This window comes from Lolium perenne, chromosome 5, assembly GCF_019359855.2.
Source record: "Lolium perenne isolate Kyuss_39 chromosome 5, Kyuss_2.0, whole genome shotgun sequence".
NCBI classification, from domain to species: domain Eukaryota; kingdom Viridiplantae; phylum Streptophyta; class Magnoliopsida; order Poales; family Poaceae; genus Lolium; species Lolium perenne.
In genome coordinates, this window is record NC_067248.2 from 119,534,129 (window position 1) to 119,553,747 (window position 19,619).

The following is a 19,619-nucleotide window of genomic DNA, read 5'->3' on the forward strand; positions in this document are numbered from 1 at the left end:
ATAACCAAATAGATCACATCAATACCATCATAGTAATAGTTAACTTCATAATCTACAAGAGATCACAATCATAAACTACGCCAAGCACTACATGATGCACACACTGCCACCTTTACACCATGCAGGAGGAATAGAGTACTTTAATAACATCACTAGAGTAGCACATAGACGAATAGTGATACAAAACTCATATGAATCTCAATCATGTAAGGCAGCTCATGAGATCATTGTATTGAAGTACATACGAGAGAGATTTACCACATAGCTACCGGTACAGCCCCGAGCCTCGATGGAGAACTACTCCCTCCTCATGGGAGACATCAGCGTTGATGAAGATGGCGGTGGTGTCGATGGAGAAGCCTTCCGGGGGCACTTCCCCGTCCCGGCGGCGTGCCGGAACAGAGACTCCTGTCCCCCAGATCTTGGCTTCGCGATGGCGGCGGCTCTGGAAGGTTTCTCGTACCGTGGCTTTTTTTTCTCGAAGTTTTAGGTCAGGGACCTTTATATAGGCGAAGAGGCGGAGTCGGAGGGGCGACGAGGCGATGACACAATAGGGGGGCGCGGCCCAGGCCCTGGCCGCGCCACCCTGTCATCTGGGGCCCCAGTGTCCCCCCTCTGGCGGCTCTCGAGTGTTATGGATGCTTCCGGGGATTCTAAGATGTTGGGCGTTGATTTCGTCCAATTCCGAGAATATTTCCTTACTAGGATTTCTGAAACCAAAAACAGCAGAAAACAACAACTGGCCCTTCGGCATCTCGTCAATAGGTTAGTTCCGGAAAACGCATAAATATGACATAAAGTATGCATAAAACATGTAGATATCATCAATAATGTGGCATGGAACATAAGAAATTATCGATACGTCGGAGACGTATCAGCATCCCCAAGCTTAGTTTCTGCTCGTCCCGAGCAGGTAAACGATAACAAAGATAATTTCTGGAGTGACATGCCATCATAACCTTGATCATACTATTGTAAGCACATGTAATGAATGCAGCGATCAAAGCAATGGTAATACAATGAGTAAACAAGTGAATCATATAGCAAAGACTTTTTATGAATAGTACTTTCAAGACAAGCATCAATAAGTCTTGCATAAGAGTTAACTCATAAAGCAATAATTCAAAGTAAAGGTATTGAAGCAACACAAAGGAAGATTAAGTTTCAGCGGTTGCTTTCAACTTGTAACAGTATATCTTATGGATAGTTGTCAATGCAAAGTAATATAACAAGTGCAATATGTAAGTATGTAGGAATCAATGCACAGTTCACACAAGTGTTTGCTTCTTAAGGTGGAGAGAAATAGGTGAACTGACTCAACATAAAAGTAAAGGAAAGGCCCTTCGCAGAGGGAAGCATTGATTGCTATATTTGTGCTAGAGCTTTTATTTTGAAAACATAAAGAGAGCATAAAAGTAAATTTTGAGAGGTGTTTGTTGTTGTCAACGAATGGTAGTGGGCACTCTAACCCCCTTGCCAGACAAACCTTCAAAGAGCGGCTTCCATTTTATTTTATTTTTGGGTGGCACTCCTTCCAACCTTTCTTTCACAAACCATGGCTAACCGAATCCTCGGGTGCCTGCCAACAATCTCATACCATGAAGGAGTGCCTTTTTATCTTTAGTTTTACTAGCAAAAGTGCCCGTGCGTTGCAACGAGATTAAATAAATTAAACATGCTAGATTTTAAGTATAGGTCGGTTTTGGATGTAGCATTTTTTGAGAAGTATGTTATTTCTATTCCATTAGATGCCCCACTATACAGCAATCCAGACAAAAGTCTATACCTATCTATCTTGTTCCTACATCATAATAAAAATTCATCATTTTTATATTAAGCACATAAAAAGAAATAAATTTATGCATTTACATTGTTTGCATTATCGCCATAATAAAATTAAGTGCAAGATGATGTATAGTATTCACTGATTGAACTCGGAGAATATTTGTCAATAAAGTATAATTTTTCCACCATTCTTATAGGAAAAATATTTTCCAGGATTATTGGTTAAGTGAAAGATCAAACATGTAAAGATAAATACACTAAGCATTAGGAATTAAGTCTTACCTCCACGATCGCAATAGAGCTTCTGCTCACCTCACTGTATCCGTGGCAGTTGGTGCGGTCAAATCATATGTGGATAATTTAATTTCATCTAAAATTGGGAAGAGGTGCAAGGCAGGGGCTCTATTCTTCATTCAATCTCCATCTTCCTCTCCATTGCTCTTCCCGTGAGACCACAGCCACCTCCACCATAGTTTCTTCGTCTTCGGCTCATCCGCCACTGTTTGGCCAAATTACTCCATCATGTGAGCAAGGTCGAAGGCAGCCTGTGCCAAACGAAATATCCCCAAACCTTTTACGCTACCCTGGCTTAATTAAATAAACTGACGTTCGGCGTAGTTCCCACTTGATTGGCCATCCTTGCAGGCTACAACTTACTTCTCACATCGTTTGACACCCTGCTCGCCGATGGAGGGCCGCCTTGGCTGCACGCGCGTAGGAGATGCGTACCACATCGTGCCGACCGGCGGCCGCCGTGGAGTCAGGTCGCTGCCACCTCTTCGCCTGGTTGGATCGGGGGATTGGGGTCGGCGCTGTAGGATGGGGATCCTGAGCGGGGGTTTGGATGACTTGATTTCCCGGCGTCCACCCATAGCGACCTGGTCCTGGCGGCGATGTGGATGTGCGGTCACGCGATGTGCTTTCTGGGTGGATATGGAGAATCAGGGCGGACGATGGGGACGATCTATTCGGTACGGTAGGAGTAGTCCGAGCAGGAAGAAGAAAAGACAATGAACCGGTATCATGGCATTTTTATGTATTATGTGATTTGGTGGGAGGACAAATCGGTCCAACGAAAAGTTGGACGAAAATTTTGGCAGAAACCTTAGCTCCTTTATTATTAGGTATAGATTATGATGACACTCCTCCCCACCTTTGCTTTCTCAAGCCATGGCTAACCGAATCCTTCGGGTGCCGTCCAACAATCACATACCATGGAGGAGTGTCTATTTTTGTTAATTAATTTGGGACTGGGAATCCCATTGCCAGCTCTTTTTGCAAAATTATTGGATAAGCGGATGAAGCCACTAGTCCATTGGTGAAAGTTGCCCAACAAGATTGAAAGATAAACACCACATACCTCCTCATGAGCTATAAAACATTGACACAAATCAGAGGTAATGAATTTTGAATTGTTTAAAGGTAGCACTCAAGCAATTTACTTTGGAATGGCGGAGAAATACCATGTAGTAGGTAGGTATGGTTGACACAAATGGCATAGTGGTTGGCTCAAGGATTTTGGATGCATGAGAAGTATTCCCTCTCAATACAAGGCTTAGGCTAGCAAGGCTATTAGAAACAAACACAAGTATGAAGCGGTACAGCAAAACTTACATAAAAGACATATTGTAAACATTATAAGACTCTACACCGTCTTCCTTGTTGTTCAAACTCTTACTAGAAATTACCTAGACCTTAGAGAGACCAATTATGCAAACCAAATTTTAGCAAGCTCTATGTATTTCTTCATTAATAGGTGCAAAGTATATGATGCAAGAGCTTAAACATGAGCACAACAATTGCCAAGTATCAAATTATCCAAGACATCTTACCAATTACTACATGTAGCATTTCCCGATTCCAACCATATAACAATTAACGAAGCAGTTTCAACCTTCGCCTTGAAAATTAAAAGCTAAGAACACATGTGTTCATACGAACCAGCGGAGCATGTCTCTCTCCCACACAAGCATTTATTCAAACAAAAACAAAAACAAAAACAAACAGACGCTCCAAGCAAAGTACATAAGATGTGGCCGAATAAAAATATAGTTTCAAGAGAAGGAACCTGATAATTTGTCGATGAAGAAGGGGATGCCTTGGGCATCCCCAAGCTTAGATGCTTGAGTCTTCTTGAAATATTCAGGGATGAACCACCGGGGCATCCCCAAGCTTAGAGCTTTCACTCTTCTTGATCATATTGTATCATCCTCCTCTCTTGACCCTTGAAAACTTCCTCCACACCAAACTCGAAACAAACTCATTAGAGGGTTAGTGCATAATCAAAAACTCACATGTTCAGAGGTGACACAATCATTTTTAACACTTCTGGACATTGCCCAAAGCTACTGGAAGTTAATGGAACAAAGAAATCCATCCCACATAGCAAAAGAGGCAATGCGAAATAAAAGGCAGAATCTGTCAAAACAGAACAGTCCGTAAAGACGAATTTTATTGAGGCACCAGACTTGCTCAAATGAAAATGCTCAAATTGAACGAAAGTTGAGTACATATCTGAGGATCACTCACGTAAATTTTCATAATTTTTTGAGTTACCTACAGAGAATTTGGCCCAGATTCGTGACAGCAAGAAATCTGTTTCTGCGCAGTAATCCAAATCTAGTATGAACCTTACTATCAAAGACTTTACTTGGCACAACAATGCAATAAAACTAAGATAAGGAGAGGTTGCTACAGTAATAACAACTTCCAAGACTCAAATATAAAACAAAGTTACTGTAGCAAAATAAACACATGGGTTATCTCCCAAGAAGTTCTTTCTTTATAGCCATTAAGATGGGCTCAACAGTTTTAATGATGCACTCGCAAGAAATAGTATTTGAAGCAAAAGAGAGCATCAAGAGGCAAATTCAAAACACATTTAAGTCTAACCCACTTCCTATGCAAAGGAATCTTGTACACAAATGAATTCATGAAGAACAAAGTGACAAGCATAAGAGGATAAAACACGAGTAACTTCAGGATTCTCAACATAAAGAGGGGAAACTTAATATTATTAAGATGCATATAACCATGTTTCCCTCTCTCATAATAACTTTCAGTAGCATCATTGATGAAATCCACAATATACCCATCACTTAAAACATTCTTATCATGGTTCATATGCATAGAAGTATCATTAATTTTGGCATAAGAAGAGTTCTTCTCATTAATAGTAATTGGAGCAAGATTATTATCAAGAATTTGAACATGGTAAACAAGTTGCATATTAAGGGAATTGTTTTTGGTAATCCAATCATGACTATGACAAGTTTCATAAGGATAGTTATAACCTATATCATAGCATTCTTTATAATAATCATCAAAGGTCGGAGGCACAGTGTCATCATAAGAAATAGAATAGTTATCTTTCACAGTCGGTTTATCTTTGACCATACCATCATTGTTATTAGAAGGAGATGTATCAAACACATAATGATCAGTAGCAAAAGGATTTTCACACACCTCTTCCCCAAGCTTAGAGCTTTCTATATCATTATGGGAGGAAGCATAGATAGCACTGATACTATGGCAATTATTATCATCCTCATTTTCAGAATTAGTTTCCCAGAGATTTGCAATATCAAAAGTAGTGTGCTCATTCAAATCATGATCACTAATGTATGTAAAGAGTATAGGAAGATCATCGTATTCAGATTCATTATCGTAATAATCATTAGGAGCAACATACTTACGGTTACCTAGCGTTATCTCATTCACGCGGGGATATGCCGTTACCTCTTTCTTTTTATTCTCCTTCTTCTTCTTCTTCTTCGTTCCCTTCTTCTCCTTCTTCTTCTCTTCCTTCTCCTCGTTCCCTTCTTTAGGAGGAAGAGGCTTGAAGGGTGGCTTGTCCGCATAACCTGATTTACTTTCAGAAACAATAGAAGAAACTTGGGAGGATCCCTCCTTTTCATTAATTAGTTGAAAACACACAGCGGTCCTATCATATTTTGGCAAGGTGTCATCTTCTAAAATATTTTGTATGTAAGTATTTGTATGGCTATTATCAATGCAATAAGAAAAACACCCATGCAAGACATCATCAATATCAAGATCATTAATATCTAACAAAGAAATTTTCCTTGATAACTCTTCACACAACAAAAATAAAGTGAGTTCATCATGCTGATTAGGAGTAATTTCATCATCACAATACAAATTTGCAGCACTCATTGGGTTCAAATTATCATTAGAGGAGCATTGAAAATTAAAATGACCCACTTCATGGCAAACTTCACAAATAAAAGGATAGAGGGCACAAACTTTTTTACCAAGATCATCTAGAGTCCTAGCCCACTTTCTAGTTTTTTCATTAATATGATGGATACAATATTCATCTTTGATTTGATTAATTCCACAAGGTCTATGCATTCCACAAAAATTAACATGCTTATAGGAAATAGCACTCTTAGGAGTTTGAGCATGCTTATTGCAATAATTAACAACAATTTCATTCTTCATGCAAGCCTCTTTAAAAGGTTCATGATACTTATCAAAATTCTTCTTAGGCAATTCAAAATAAGAAGCAAAGGCTTTATAAAGATTTGCAGCAACTTGAGAGTCAAGACCATAAGTAGCACTCATATTTCGGAATTTATCAGTATCCATAAAAGCTTCAATGCATTCATAATCATAATTTATACCTGACTCTTTACCTTCATTGTTCTCCCATCCTTCAGCGTTCTCCTCAATCCGATCAAGAAGATCCCACCTAGCTTCAACCTCCTTTCTTGTGAAAGATCCCTCCGAACAGGCATCCAGATAGTCCTTGTGTTGTCCTGAAAGCCTCGCATAAAAATTGTTAACAATAACATTACGGGGAAGCTCATGAATGGGACATTTGAGCATTAGTGACTTCAATCTCCCCCACGCTTGAGAAATACTCTCTCCATCACGAGGATAAAAGTTATAAATATAATTCCTATCAATATGCACTTCATAAGGAGGATAAAATTTAGAGTAAAGGAGAGATACAATTTCCTCCCAACCAAGAGAATGACTATTCTCCAACAATTTATACCAATGCGCCGCTTTACCAGACAGCAAAATAGAGAATAGCTTCTTCCTCACTTCATCCATAGAGATACCTGCACATTTGAATAACCCACATAATTCATGCAAAAATAGTAAATGATCTCCAGGATGGACAGTTCCATCCCCTTCATAGCGGTTATCCATAACACGTTCAATAATTTTCATAGGTATTTTATACGGAATACTTTCAGCAGGTGGATTTAAAATATCAGAAGCATCATTAGAGTTATCGCATATGGGAGATAAAGCATTATCAGAGCAAAATATTTCTTCCAAAGCTGAGGAGCAAAAAAGATTATTTTTATATAAACTAGCTTCCCCAAGCTTAGACTCATCCATAGCATTAGCAGTGATTGCATTCATCCCAATAACATTGCTACTAGCATGCAAATGAGGTTCTATAGGTTCTTTAATTTTCGCATCACACAATTCATGTCTTAACTCAGGAAATAAAATAAGAAGCTCATTGTTGTCCATTATGCCTAACTAGTGTAAACAAGAAACAAAAAGATGCAATTGCAGGATCTAAAGGAAATAGCTTCGAGCACACACAATGGCGCCAGAAAAGTACTGTTACCTGGAACCGGAGTATGAGTGCCTTTTACCTTTCCTCCCCGGCAACGGCGCCAGAAAAGTGCTTCATGTCTACGGGAGCTTCTATTCTTGTAGACAGGGCCTCCAAGAGCAGAGGTTTGTAGAACAGCAGCAAGTTTCCCTTAAGTGGATCACCCAAGGTTTATCGATCTCAGGGAGGAAGAGGTCAAAGATATCCCTCTCATGCAACCCTGCAACCACAAAGCAAGAAGTCTCTTGTGTCCCCAACACACCTAATAGGTGCACTAGTTCAGCGAAGAGATAGTGAAATACAGGTGGTATGAATATATATGAGCAGTAGCAACAGCGCCAGAAAAGTGCTTTGCTATCCAGGACTGGCGTGTGATGGATGGTGGTAATATTGCAGTAAGTAGAGATGCAGTAGAACAGTAAACAAGCAGCGATAGCGGTATTTAGGAACAAGGCCTAGGGATCATACTTTCACTAGTGGACACTCTCAACATTGATCACATAACAGAATAGATAAATGCTAGACTCTACACCCTCTTGTTGGATAATGAACACCACTAATTGTGTAGGATTACACGAACCCTCAATGCCGGAGTTAACAAGCTCCACAATATTCGATATTCATGTTTAAATAACCTTAGAGTGCAAGATAGATCAACATAACCAAATAGATCACATCAATACCATCATAGTAATAGTTAACTTCATAATCTACAAGAGATCACAATCATAAACTACGCCAAGTACTACATGATGCACACACTGCCACCTTTACACCATGCAGGAGGAATAGAGCACTTTAATAACATCACTAGAGTAGCACATAGACGAATAGTGATACAAAACTCATATGAATCTCAATCATGTAAGGCAGCTCATGAGATCATTGTATTGAAGTAGATAGGAGAGAGATTTACCACATAGCTACCGGTACAGCCCCGAGCCTCGATGGAGAACTACTCCCTCCTCATGGGAGACAGCAGCGTTGATGAAGATGGTGGTGGTGTCGATGGAGAAGCCTTCCGGGGGCACTTCCCCGTCCCGGCGGCATGCCGGAACAGAGACTCCTGTCCCCCAGATCTTGGCTTCGCGATGGCGGCGGCTCTGGAAGGTTTCTCATACCGTGGCTTTTTTTCTCGAAGTTTTAGGTTAGGGACCTTTATATAGGCGAAGAGGCGGAGTCGGAGGGGCGACGAGGCGATGACACAATAGGGGGGCGCGGCCCAGGCCCTGGCCGCGCCACCCTGTCATCTGGGGCCCCTGTGGCCCCCCTCTGGCGGCTCTCAGGTGTTATGGATGCTTCCGGGGATTCTAAGATGTTGGGCGTTGATTTCGTCCAATTCCGAGAATATTTCCTTACTAGGATTTCTGAAACCAAAAACAGCAGAAAACAGCAACTGGCCCTTCGACATCTCATCAATAGGTTAGTTCAGGAAAACGCATAAATATGACATAAAGTATGCATAAAACATGTAGATATCATCAATAATGTGGCATGGAACATAAGAAATTATCGATACGTCGGAGACGTATCAGCGGGGTACAAGTAGACCAAAAGTACAGCATGACAACAGAGGATCTCAACAATCTTGCGTACTTGGATGAACCATTTGTCCTAACCAACGATGTGGCTCAGGTTTTCTATGTGAAGGACATGTCTACCAAAACGAGAAAAAGAAATTAGCAAAAGAATACTGCGTCCGATGAGCCAAAGCTCCACATAGTTCTTTCTGGGAAAAGAAACATTGTGGGAGTAGATGACAAGACAGACATGTCAAAAGATTATAATAATTTTAATGAAATTCCGCCCTTCACAGTGAAAACTGACCCAAGCATCCTGTTGAATGATGAAGATTCTCCATGGCTACGACCCAGAAGAAAAAAAGAAACAATGACGAAGACCCAAGCATCAAGTTAAATGATGAAGATGCTCCATGGTTACGGCCGAAGCGATCATAACTTGTGTATCTCAATATGGAAATCACTTTCCCATTTATTTTTGTGTAATGATGTTACTGTATGTAAGATATTAACAATGGAGATGGTTGGCTTGTTTTACTAGTTAAGTAGCTTTCACGGGCTTGCAGGGAAATTTTTCCGAGGCGGAACTTCCGAAGATGTCCTAGGGCGTGAGCACCAACGACATTTTCGAGAAGTTCCGCCACGGGAGATTTCCCAACCCTTTCGCCAACGCTATTAGGTGTATACTAGAAGCTTCCGGGCGGTCCTTCTTACGGAAAGAGTTCGCTCGGGCGGAGCTTCCGAATATGTCTAAGACGGCCAGCCATCTAAGACATATTCGAGAAGCTCCGTCGGAGAGGCTCTTTCCTTCCAGGTCACCGTCGTCGGGTGTAAACCAGCTCCCGGGAAGCTTTCTCTGCTCTTACCTCCTTTTGTACCCTGAGCTACTGGTTGTTGGGTGTATATCAGCACCTTCCGGGCTAGAGTCCTGCTTGCGGGAAGAGTTACCTCGGGCGGAGCTTCCGAAGATGTCCAAGACGGCCGACCATCTAAGACATCTTCAAGAAGCTCCACCGGAGATGCTCTTTCCTCTCCTCTCTCTGCTCCCGGGCTGCTCTCTCTACTCTCCCCGGAGGGGCTATATATAGCGGCATGCCTCATATAATCCCCTCCCCCCAGATAAGGCAAACACCAGATAAGCCTCCCCCAGATGAATCCCCCCATCTTTTGTCCCGGTTTGAGCCCCCACCTGGGATAAAAGGGAAAACACCAGATAAGCCTCCCCTAGATTAAGCCCCCCATATTTTGTCCCGGTTTGAGCCCCCATCTGGGATGAAAGTTTCCCGCGAAACTGCGTTCCCACCTATTTTCTTTTCGCGCTTTCCACCGCTTCCCGCCTCCGTCTTCCCGCCATTTTTCACTATATATATGTAGGCTTGGCCTCCATTTCCATATCAGATCTAGACTCGTATATGCAAAACCTAATCACTCTCTCCCATGGCTTCCATCGTATCTCTAACCCCCCGGGAGGCGGAGGCGCATTGCGCCTCGAACTACCCCTGCCCACCGGGCTACCGCGTCCCCACCGGCTGGATGCTGAGCGTCGGAGGCGTAACGGTCCCTCATGTCCCTCTAGGTGTGGCGCGCGAGATGGCCATCACGAACCACCACTACTTCGAGCTCACACCAGAGCAGCGGAGGAATCCCTAGTGGCATCCCGACTACAGCCCGACTTGGGACAACTTCTTCATCAATCAGCATGAGAGTGCGCTTGCTAGGCATGAGGAGGATGGCCCGCCTCGTTCGAACTTCAACGAGGCCGGCCGTCGGCTATGGTGGCGCGGCCGGACTCTCCAGAGCGTGATACGTCTCAAACGTATCTATAACTTCTTATGTTCCATGCTGCTTTTATGATGATACTCACATGTTTTATACACACTTTATGTCATTATTATGCATTTTCCGGTACTAACCTATTGACGAGATGCCGAAGAGCCAGTTGCTATTTTCTGCTGTTTTTGGTTTTAGAAATCCTACAAAGGAAATATTCTCGGAATTGGACGAAATCAACGCCCAGGGTCTTATTTTTCCACGAAGCTTCCAGAAGACCGAAGGAGTTACGAAGTGGGGCGACGAGGCGACGCCACCATAGGGCCGCGCGGCCTAAGGGGGGCCCGCGCCGCCCTAGTGTGTGGGGCCCTCGTGCCGCCTCCAACCCTACCCTTCCGCCTACTTAAAGCCTCCGTCGCGAAAACACCTGTACCGAGAGCCACGATACGGAAAACCTTCCAGAGACGCAGACGCCGCCAATCCCATCTCGGGGGATTCAGGAGATCGCCTTCGGCACCCTGTCGGAGAGGGGAATCATCTCCCGAAGGACTCTTCATCACCATGATCGCCTCCGGATTGATGTGTGAGTAGTTCCTCATTGGACTATGGGTCCATAGCAGTAGCTAGATGGTTGTCTTCTCCTCTTGTGCTATCATGTTAGATCTTGTGAGCTGCCTATCATGATCAAGATCATCTATTTGTAATGCTACATGTTGTGTTTGTTGGGATCCGATGAATATGGAATACTATGTCAAGTTGATTATCAATCTATCATATATGTGTTGTTTATGTTCTTGCATGCTCTCCGTTGCTAGTAGAGGCTCTGGCCAAGTTGATACTTGTAACTCCAAGAGGGAATATTTATGCTCGATAGTGGGTTCATGCCTCCATTGAATCTGGGACAGTGACAGAAAGTTCTAAGGTTGTGGATGTGTGATACGTCTCCGACGTATCGATAATTTCTTATGTTCCATGCCACATTATTGATGATATCTACATGTTTTATGCATACTTTATGTCGTTTTTATGCGTTTTCCGGAACTAACCTATTGACGAGATGCCGAAGGGCCAGTTGCTGTTTTCTGCTGTTTTTGGTTTCAGAAATCCTAGTAAGGAAATATTCTCGGAATCGGACGAAATCAACGCCCAGCATCTTAGAATCCCCGGAAGCATCCAGAACACCTGAGAGCCGCCAGAGAGGGGACACAGGCCCCCTAGGAGGTAGGCCGGCGCGGCCCAGGGGTGGCCCGCGCCCCCCTGTGGTGATGTCGCCTCGTCGCCCCTCCGACGCCGCCTCTTCGCCTATATAAAGGTCCCTGACCTAAAACTTCGAGACGGAAAAGCCACGGTACGAGAAACCATCCAGAGCCGCCGCCATCGCGAAGCCAAGATCTGGGGGACAGGAGTCTCTGTTCCGGCATGCCGCCGGGACGGGGAAGTGCCCCCGGAAGGCTTCTCCATCGACACCACCGCCATCTTCATCACCGCTGCTGTCTCCCATGAGGAGGGAGTAGTTCTCCATCGAGGCTCGGGGCTGTACCGGTAGCTATGTGGTTAATCTCTCTCCTATGTACTTCAATACAATGATCTCATGAGCTGCCTTACATGATTGAGATTCATATGAGTTTTGTATCACAATTCATCTTTGTGCTACTCTAGTGATGTTATTAAAGTATTCTATTCCTCCTGCATGATGTAAAGTGGACAGTGTGTGCATCATGTAGTACTTGGCGTAGTTTATGATTGTGATCTCTTGTAGATTATGAAGTTAACTATTACTATGATGGTATTGATGTGATCTATTTGGTTATGTTGATCTATCTTGCACTCTAAGGTTATTTAAATATGAACATCGAATATTGTGGAGCTTGTTAACTCCGGCATTGAGGGTTCGTGTAATCCTACACAGTGGTGTTCATCATCCAACAAGAGAGTGTAGAGTCTAGCATCTATCTATTTATTCTATTATGTGATTAACGTTGAGAGTGTCCACTAGTGAAAGTATGATCCCTAGGCCTTGTTCCTAAATACTGCTATCGCTGCTTGTTTACTGTTCTACTGTATTTGTACTATCTGCAATATTACCACCATCAACCACACGCCAGTCCTGGACAGCAAAGCACTTTTCTGGTGCTGTTGCTACTGCTCATATTTATTCATACCACCTGTATTTCACTATCTCTTCGCCGAACTAGTGCACCTATTAGGTGTGTTGGGGACACAAGAGACTTCTTGCTTTGTGGTTGTAGGGTTGCATGAGAGGGATATCTTTGACCTCTTCCTCCCTGAGATCGATAAACCTTGGGTGATCCACTTAAGGGAAACTTGCTGCTGTTCTACAAACCTCTGCTCTTGGAGGCCCAACACTGTCTACAAGAATAGAAGCTCCCGTAGACATCAAGTACTTTTCTGGCGCCGTTGCCGGGGAGGAAAGGTAAAAGGCACTCATACTCCGTTCTAGGTAACAGTACTTTTCTGGCGCCATTGTGTTTGTGCTCGAAGCTATTTCCTTTAGATCCTGCAATTGCATCTTTTTGTTTCTTGTTTACACTAGTTAGGCATAATGGAAAACAACAAAAATATGAGAGATCTTTATGAACTTTATCTTGAATTAGGACATGATGTGTTTGAAGAGAGAATTAAAAAACCCATGGAACTTTATATGCATGCTAATGGGAATGTTATTAATATGAATGCTTTGAACACTATTGTTGCTAATGCTATGGAAAATTCTAAGCTTGGGGAAGCTGGCTTTGATGAGCATGATCTTTTTAGTCCCCCAAGCATTGAGGAGAAAATTTACTTTGATGATACTTTGCCTCCTATTTATGACGATTATAATGATAGTAGCCTTTTGGTGCCACCTGTTATGGAGGATAAATTTGATTATGATTACAATATGCCTCCTATATTTGATGATGAGAATAATAATGATAGCTACTTTGTTGAATTTGCTCCCACTACAACTAATAAAATTGACTATGCTTATATGGAGAGTAATAATTTTATGCATGAGACTCATGATAAGAATGCTTTATGTGATAGTTATATTGTTGAGTTTGCTCATGTTGCTACTGAAAGTTATTATGAGAGAGGAAAATATGGTTGTAGAAATTTTCATGTTACTAAAATGCCTCTCTATGTGCTGAAATTTTTGAAGCTACACTTGTTTTATCTTCCTATGCTTGTCACTTTGCTCTTCATGAACTTGTTTATTTACAAGATTCCTATGCATAGGAAACATGTTGGACTTAAATGTGTTTTGAATTTGCTTCTTGATGCTCTCTTTTGCTTCAAATACTATTTCTTACAAGTGCATCATTAAAACTGCTGAGCCCATCTTATTGGCTATAAAGAAAGAACTTCTTAGGAGATAACCCATGTGTTTATTTTGCTACAGTAATTTGTTTTATATTTGTGTCTTGGAAGTTCTTACTACTGTAGCAACCTCTCCTTATCTTATTTTTATTGCATTGTTGTGCCAAGTAAAGTCTTTGATAGTAAGGTTCACACTAGATTTGGATTACTGCGCAGAAACAGATTTCTTTGCTGTCACGAATCTGGGTCAAATTCTCTGTAGATAACTCAGAAAATTATGCTAATTTACGTGAGTGATCCTCAGATATGTACGCAACTTTCATTCAATTTAAGCATTTTCATTTGAGCAAGTCTGGTGCCTCAATAAAATTCGTCTTTACGGACTGTTCTGTTTTGACAGATTCTGCCTTTTATTTCGCATTGTTTCTTTTGCTATGTGGGATGGATTTCTTTGTTCCATTGACTTCCAGTAGCTTTGAGCAATGTATAGAAGTGTTAAGAATGATTGTGTCACCTCTGAACATGTGGATTTTTGATTATGCACTAACCCTCTAATGAGTTTGTTTCGAGTTTGGTGTGGAGGAAGTTTTCAAGGGTCAAGAGAGGAGGATGATATACTATGATCAAGGAGAGTGAAAGCTCTAAGCTTGGGGATGCCCCAGTGGTTCATCCCTGCATATTTCAAGAAGACTCAAGCGTCTAAGCTTGGGGATGCCCAAGGCATCCCCTTCTTCATCGACAAATTATCAGGTTCCTTCTCTTGAAACTATATTTTTATTCGGTCACATCTTATGTACTTTACTTGGAGCGTCTGTATGTTTTTGTTTTTGTTTTTGTTTGAATAAATGCTTGTGTGGAAGAGAGACACGCTCCGCGGGTTCATATGAACACATGTGTTCTTAGCTTTTAATTTTCATGGCGAAGGTTGAAACTACTTCGTTAATTGTTATATGGTTGGAAACGGGAAATGCTACATGTAGTAATTGGTAAAATGTCTTGGGTAATTTGATACTTGGCAATTGTTGTGCTCATGTTTAAGCTCTTGCATCATATACTTTGCACCTATTAATGAAGAAATACATAGAGCTTGCTAAAATTTGGTTTGCATAATTGGTCTCTCTAAGGTCTAGATAATTTCTAGTAAAGAGTTTGAACAACAAGGAAGACGGTGTAGAGTCTTATAATGTTTACAATATGTCTTCTATGTGAGTTTTGCTGCACCGCTTCATCTTTGTGTTTGTTTCAAATAACCTTGCTAGCCTAAGCCTTGTATCGAGAGGGAATACTTCTCATGCATCCAAAATACTTGAGCCAACCACTATGCCATTTGTGTCCACCATACCTACCTACTACATGGTATTTCTCCGCCATTCCAAAGTAAATTGCTTGAGTGCTACCTTTAAACAATTCAAAATTTATTACCTCTGATTTGTGTCAATGTTTTATAGCTCATGAGGAAGTATGTGGTGTTTATCTTTCAATCTTGTTGGGCAACTTTCACCAATGGACTAGTGGCTTCATCCGCTTATCCAATAATTTTGCAAAAAGAGTTGGCAATGGGATTCCCAGTCCCAAATTAATTAACAAAAATAGACACTCCTCCATGGTATGTGATTGTTGGACGGCACCTGAAGGATTCGGTTAGCCATGGCTTGAGAAAGCAAAGGTGGGGAGGAGTGTCATCATAATAAAACTAAAATAAAAAGGCACTCCTTCATGGTATGAGATTGTTGGCAGGCACCCGAAGGATTCGGTTAGCCATGGTTTGTGAAAGAAAGGTTGGAAGGAGTGCCACACAAAAATAAAAATAAAATGGGAGCCGCTCTTTGAAGGTTTGTCTGGCAAGGGGGTTAGAGTGCCCACTACCATTCGTTGACAACAACAAACACCTCTCAAAATTTTACTTTTATGCTCTCTTTATGTTTTCAAAATCAAAGCTCTAGCACAAATATAGCAATCGATGCTTTCCTCTTTGAAGGACCATTCTTTTACTTTTATGTTGAGTCAGTTCACCTATCTCTCTCCACCTCAAGAAGCAAACACTTGTGTGAACTGTGCATTGATTCCTACATACTTGCATATTGCACCTGTTATATTACTTTACATTGACAAATATCCATGAAATACACATGTTACAAGTTGAAAGCAACCGCTGAAACTTAATCTTCCTTTGTGTTTCTTCAATACCTCTACTTTGAATTATTGCTTTATGAGTTAACTCTTATGCAAGACTTATTGATGCTTGTCTTGAAGTACTATTCATGAAAAGTCTTTGCTATATGATTCAGTTGTTTACTCATGTCATTTACATTGTTTGGATCGCTGCATTCATTACATATGCTTTACAATAGTATGATCAAGGTTATGATGGCATGTCACTCCAGAAATTATCTTTGTTATCGTTTACCTGCTCGGGACGAGCAGAAACTAAGCTTGGGGATGCTGATACATCTCCGACGTATCGATAATTTCTTATGTTCCATGCCACATTATTGATGATATCTACATGTTTTATCCATACTTTATGTCGTTTTATGCGTTTTCCGGAACTAACCTATTGACGAGATGCCGAAGGGCCGATTCTTGTCGTTTTGTTGTTTTTGGTTTCAGAAATCCTAGTAAGGAAATATTCTCGGAATCGGACGAAATCAATGCCCAGCATCTTAGAATCCCCGGAAGCATCCAGAACACCCGAGAGCCGCCAGAGAGGGGACACAGGCCCCCCAGGAGGTAGGACGGTGCGGCCCAGGGGTGGCCCGCGCCCCCCTGTGGTGATGTCACCTCGTCGCCCCTCCGACGCCGCCTCTTCGCCTATATAAAGGTCCCTGACCTAAAACTTCGAGATGGAAAAGCCACGGTACGAGAAACCATCCAGAGCCGCCGCCATCGCGAAGCCAAGATCTGGGGGACAGGAGTCTCTGTTCCGGCACGACGCCGGGACGGGGAAGTGCCCCCGGAAGGCTTCTCCATCGACACCACCGCCATCTTCATCACCGCTACTGTCTCCCATGAGGAGGGAGTAGTTCTCCATCGAGGCTCGGGGCTGTACCGGTAGCTATGTGGTTAATCTCTCTCCTATGTACTTCAATACAATGATCTCATGAGCTGCCTTACATGATTGAGATTCATATGAGTTTTGTATCACAATTCATCTATGTGCTACTCTAGTGATGTTATTAAAGTATTCTATTCCTCCTGCATGATGTAAAGTGGACAGTGTGTGCATCATGTAGTACTTTGCGTAGTTTATGATTGTGATCTCTTGTAGATTATGAAGTTAACTATTACTATGATGGTATTGATGTGATCTATTTGGTTATGTTGATCTATCTTGCACTCTAAGGTTATTTAAATATGAACATCGAATATTGTGGAGCTTGTTAACTCCGGCATTGAGGGTTCGTGTAATCCTACACAGTGGTGTTCATCATCCAACAAGAGAGTGTAGAGTCTAGCATCTATCTATTTATTCTGTTATGTGATCAACGTTGAGAGTGTCCACTAGTGAAAGTATGATCCCTAGGCCTTGTTCCTAAATACTGCTATCGCTGCTTGTTTACTGTTCTACTGTATTTGTACTGTCTGCAATATTACCACCATCAACCACATGCCAGTCCTGGACAGCAAAGCACTTTTCTGGTGCTGTTGCTACTGCTCATATTTATTCATACCACCTGTATTTCACTATCTCTTCGCCGAACTAGTGCACCTATTAGGTGTGTTGGGGACACAAGAGACTTCTTGCTTTGTGGTTGCAGGGTTGCATGAGAGGGATATCTTTGACCTCTTCCTCCCTGAGATCGATAAACCTTGGGTGATCCACTTAAGGGAAACTTGCTGCTGTTCTACAAACCTCTGCTCTTGGAGGCCAACACTGTCTACAAGAATAGAAGCTCCCGTAGACATCAATGTGCTGTTGCCACTAGGGATAAAACATCGATGCTTTGTCTAAGGATATTTGTATTGATTACATTACGCACCATACTTAATGCAATTGTCTGTTGTTTGCAACTTAATACTGGAAGGGGTGCGGATGCTAACCCGAAGGTGGACTTTTTAGGCATAGATGCATGCTGGATAGCGGTCTATGTACTTTGTCATAATGCCCTGATTAAATCTCATAGTAGTCATCATGATATGTATGTGCATTGTTATGCCCTCTCTATTTGTCAATTTCCCAACTGTAATTTGTTCACCTAACATGCTATTTATCTTATTGGAGAGACACCACTAGTGAACTGTGGACCCCGGTCTATTCTTTTACATCTGAAATACAATCTACTGCAATACTTGTTCTTACTGTTCTTCGCAAACATCATCTTCCACACTATACATTTAATTCTTTGTTTACAGCAAGCCGGTGAGATTGACAACATCACTGTTACGTTGGGGCAAATTACTTTGATTGTGTTGTACAGGTTCCACGTTGGCGCCGGAATCCCTGGTGTTGCGCCACACTACACTCCGTCACCAACGACCTTCACGTGTTCCTTGACTCCTACTGGTTCGATAAACCTTGGTTTCTTACTGAGGGAAACTTGCTGTTGTACGCATCACACCTTCCACTTGGGGTTCCCAATGGGCGTGTGCTTTACGTGTCAGCAAGCTAAATTTCTGGCGCCGTTGCCGGGGAGATCAAGACACGCTGCAAGGGGAGTCTCCCACTTCCAATCTCTTTACTTTGTTTTTGTCTTGCTTTACTTTATTTTATTTACTGCTTTGTTTGCTCTCTATATCAATAATACAAAAAAATTAGTTACTTGCTTTATTTTATTTACTATCCTGCTTGCGTTCTCTATATTAAAAACACAAAAAAATAGTTACTTGCATTTATTTTATTTAGTTTGCTTTATTTACTATTGCTAAAATGGGTACCCGTGAGAATACTAAGTTGTGTGACTTCACTAGCACAAATAATAATGATTTCCTATGCACACCTATTGCTCCACCTGCTACTACAGCAGAATTTTTTGAAATTAAACCTGCTTTACTAAATCTTGTTATGAGAGAGCAATTTTCTGGTGTTAGTTCTGATGATGCTGCTGCCCATCATAATAATTTTGTTGAACTTTGTGAAATGCAAAAGTATAAGGATGTAGATGGTGATATTATAAAATTAAAACTGTTTCCTTTCTCATTAAGTGGAAGAGCTAAAGATTGGTTGCTATCTTTGCCTAAGAATAGTATTGATTCATGGACTAAATGTAAGGATTCTTTCATTGGTAGATATTATCCTCCTGCTAAAATTATATCTTTGAGAAGTAGCATAATGAATTTTAAGCAATTGGATAATGAGCATGTTGCCCAAGCATGGGAAAGAATGAAATCTTTGGTCAAGAATTGCCCAACCCATGGACTGACTACTTGGATGATCATCCAAACCTTTTATGCAGGATTGAATTTTTCTTCGCGTAACCTATTGGATTCAGCTATTGGAGGTACTTTTATGTCCATCACTCTAGGCGCCGCAACAAAGCTTCTTGATGATATGATGACCAACTACTCTGAATGGCACACGGAAAGAGCTCCACAAGGTAAGAAGGTAAATTCTGTTGAAGAAACCTCCTCCTTGAGTGATAAGATTGATGTTATTATGTCTATGCTTGTGAATGGTAGATCTAATT

The 19,619-nt window shown here is 41.7% G+C and overlaps 1 pseudogene; it reads left to right on the top strand.

Moving 5' to 3' along the window:
- Positions 1-9,932, top strand: part of LOC139831577 (uncharacterized) — a 51,890-nt pseudogene extending 41,958 nt beyond the window's left edge.
- Positions 9,933-19,619: the final 9,687 nt, after the last annotated feature.